This window comes from Podarcis filfolensis (assembly GCF_964270895.1).
Source record: "Podarcis filfolensis genome assembly, chromosome: 5".
In the NCBI taxonomy this organism is placed as follows: Eukaryota; Metazoa; Chordata; class Lepidosauria; order Squamata; family Lacertidae; genus Podarcis; species Podarcis filfolensis.
Window position 1 is genome coordinate 49,828,406 of NC_139608.1, and position 3,585 is coordinate 49,831,990.

Consider the following 3,585-nt stretch of genomic DNA (forward strand, 5'->3'; position numbering starts at 1 on the left):
TCTAGGCTTGAATGCATATGTTGAATGCCTCATTTTGGTGCCAAGCTTGTGGTGGCCACCTCTGTGAGCTTGCATCCTGTTTCATTGAAAGGCTGCACGTTTCTGCCATCGAGCAAAATGGGCAGAGCTTCTTATTTGTAAGTAGAAATTGTAACGTGTGCAGATTACACTCAGAAGTGGTCAGGAAAGTCTGGTGCCAAGGTACCATTAGTCAAAGTAATTAATCATTTAGATCTCAGCATAAAGGGTATTTTGACGATGAAATACAACTCTATCCAATACCTGGTGTTGGGAAGAACTGTGAGCAGCAAGCATATTAAACATGAATGACCTAATCAGACAAACTGTATGGCTGCGCATGAGTTTCTCATTAATGTTTCACTAAGAAGCCTTGAGAGAGAGAGAAAACATGCTGCATTAGAGTGAGGACTAACAGAGGGACGTCAGGAGTAGAGTAACTTAATGACCTCCCAAAACACAGTGGTTTGAAGTATCATTAAAAAATACAAGAGAAATTTGCTTACATATAGACACAATATTGTTGTCGTCCTCCTGCATATTTCTAAGTTCTCAAAAACTTGGTGAGTTAGGGACTTTCCTGCATGCAAAGACAGGCTCTGGAAGATGGAGCAGATGAGACCAATAGTGGGTCCAACAGTCAAGAAGGTGGGTACTGCACGTGCTGTAGAGGGAAGTGAAGGGCAGATGAACTCGTCAGCCTGGGAAGGTAGCCCATCTAGGAGAAGGAAAACTCTGATGCAATACCTCCACAGTCTTAAAGATATAGTCATTCGGGAGAAAGAAGGAACAAGTTACCAGGTCTCTCTCTCTTTTTCTGATCTATAAAATGGAACTGATATTGAAGATATAGTGTGATATTGACAGACTTGCCCTGTTGGTGCATTATCTGCTTATAAAAATCAGAAATATTAAAATATTTCTACATGGTATTATCTTTTCTACTGCCTTTCTACTTGTGATGGGGAAATGTAACTTTTCTTGCTAGAATTATTCAATTCCAGAATGGAAAATACAGCTGAAGCCACACAAATGAGTCATTTAACATTAATGTGCACTCACAGATTTCCATTAACGTGTCTTTAGTAAATAAACTGCAATCCAGAGTCATTTTCCTTTGCAGCTGTGGCCCATTAGCAACACTTTAGAGGAACCCAAATTCCAACCACAGGTAGCAAAAAGTGAAAGGCACCTGCATAGAAATAACATTCTCTATTCAGTACTACAAGCAACCTGAACAGGTCGGTGGGCTATAAATAATGCTAGCTTACTTAATTTATAATGGAGTTCCCTTCTGTGTGGAAGAAAAGTCAGTAATAGCATAAAATACTGAATAATGGTATCAGATTACTTTACCAGTCACCTTCTTAGCAGATAAAAAGTTAATATTGCCATTGACTTATACAGGTCATAGTGGTGATGGTGGTTGGCATCCATCTGTCTTGGGACACAATGGAAGAGTGTGCCGTTGGAGTGAAATCAAACCATTGGAGAGTTACAATGCCTGCTGTGGCTGAAGAGACCAATATAGGACAGACATGCTTTATTGCAGCTGGGGCAGATGAAGGCACCTGGTTTTGCTGCTACAGGTGCACTATGGTGTTTTTTCTCTCTGTGCTCCTCCCAATGGTAATTTCTCCTCTGGACACTGTTGTGGATAAATGACCTGTCTGGGTCACAGTACTCTTTCTTTCTTTCTTTCTTTCTTTCTTTCTTTCTTTCTTTCTTTCTTTGATTAGCCGAGGAATCATAGAATTGTACGGACCCCAAGGGTCATCTTCCAACTCTACAATTCTGGGATTCTATGCTGCGGACCACCTGAATGAAGCTTGTGGACCACAGTTTTGGTACCCCTGCTCTAGGTCTTTCTATTTGGACTCTCTCCACAGGCCATACCCCTCACCAGTACCATGTCTACAGCATGGGTAGGTAAACTAAGGCCCGGGGGCCAGATCTGGCCCCATTGCCTTATAAATCCGGCCCGCGGATGGTCCAGGAATCAGCATGTTTTCACATGAGTAGAATGTGTCCTTTTATTTAAAATGCATCTCTGGGTTATTTGTGGGGCCTGCCTGGTGTTTTTACATGAGTAGAATGTGTGCTTTTATTTAAAATGCGTCTCTGGTTATTTGTGGGGCATAGGAATTCATTCATTCCCCCCCCCAAATATAGTCCAGGCCCCCACAAGGTCTGAGAGACAGTGGACTGGCCCCCTGCTGAAAAAGATTTCTGACCCCTGCTCTACAGAGCTCAAAACAGCACCCTTGGCTCCCTCAAACAACATTTGTCTAAGAGAGACGTGGTATATTCGTCTAAGAGAGAGTAGCCCACATTACCAGCTTAAAATGCAGCCTAGTCATTTTTTTTCTTTCAGTCCATATCTTAACTAAGGAAAAACACATCAGAATGTAGTATCTCATAAGCAACATTGGATGGAAATAAAATTGTGGCTAACACCATGTGTATACCACTTCCCAAACTGGTGGTGAGAACAGACTGGATACAGAGTAAACAGGAGTGTGTACACAGCCTATGTCTGCTTCTACAATGCTGCTTCTCCCTTCCTTTTCTCCCAGCACCAAAGTAAGATCTTGAGTTAACAAAAAGCAGGCATTCTCAGGATCCAGATCTTGGATAATGACAATATTGCTGTAGCAGATGTCTTTCTGTACAGGTATCACATTTATTCCATGATGATTAACAAGTTTTCAAATCCATGGGGTTTAATCTGACGCCTGAAAGTAGTCTAGGATCCTGAATGATGCATTTTGCACAGTAGTTGAAGGAAACAAATTACTGTACTATGACCAGAGTGAGGGGGAGCCTGCAATAGGAATTCTTTATAGGATGCTACAGAGGCAGTTAAGATTAATGGACTGAACAACTGGTCAGTGTCATATAATTCTTTTAAGTCATGTAGGGAAGGTGCAATGACTGTCCAAGTGATGGGTAAGAAAAAGGAAGAAGCAGTAGCTTTCCAAGCCAATTTATCAGAAAGCAGCAGCACCTTTTTGCTCAGAGCAATATATTGCCTCTGAAGAAATTCTCTTGGGTGATAGAGTATGAACTGTGTACATGTCTTGGTTGAGTGGGAGATGCAATGCCATGTGTAAATATGGCACACAAATGTGATATTGGGGGAAACAAGCTGCCCAGGAGCTGAAAAATGACTCGAAACTGTAATATCATGTACAAGCTGTTTCTGCCCCCTCCCTCTTTGGTGAAATAAAGTGGTATGTACTAGAAGAAGAACAGCCTTCTCCTGACTCTGCATTAAGTGTACCCCGGAAATCAATGCGTTTGAGCTGTACAGAAGCACCAAAAGTAGACTCATCAGATACACCCCAGGCTGCATTTATCAGGGCATAACCCTTCGTGTATCTGATGAGCTATGCCCTAATGAATGCATATCCTCGTGTAAATTCTAATCTACAAAAGCTTGGACCAGCCTCCCGCAGCCTGATGCCCGCTCCAGATGTTTTGGGCCACCACCCACATCAGTCCCAGCCAGGATCGCGCGCACAACAATGAACACAATGGAACTTATTTCTGGGCAGACGTTAGAGC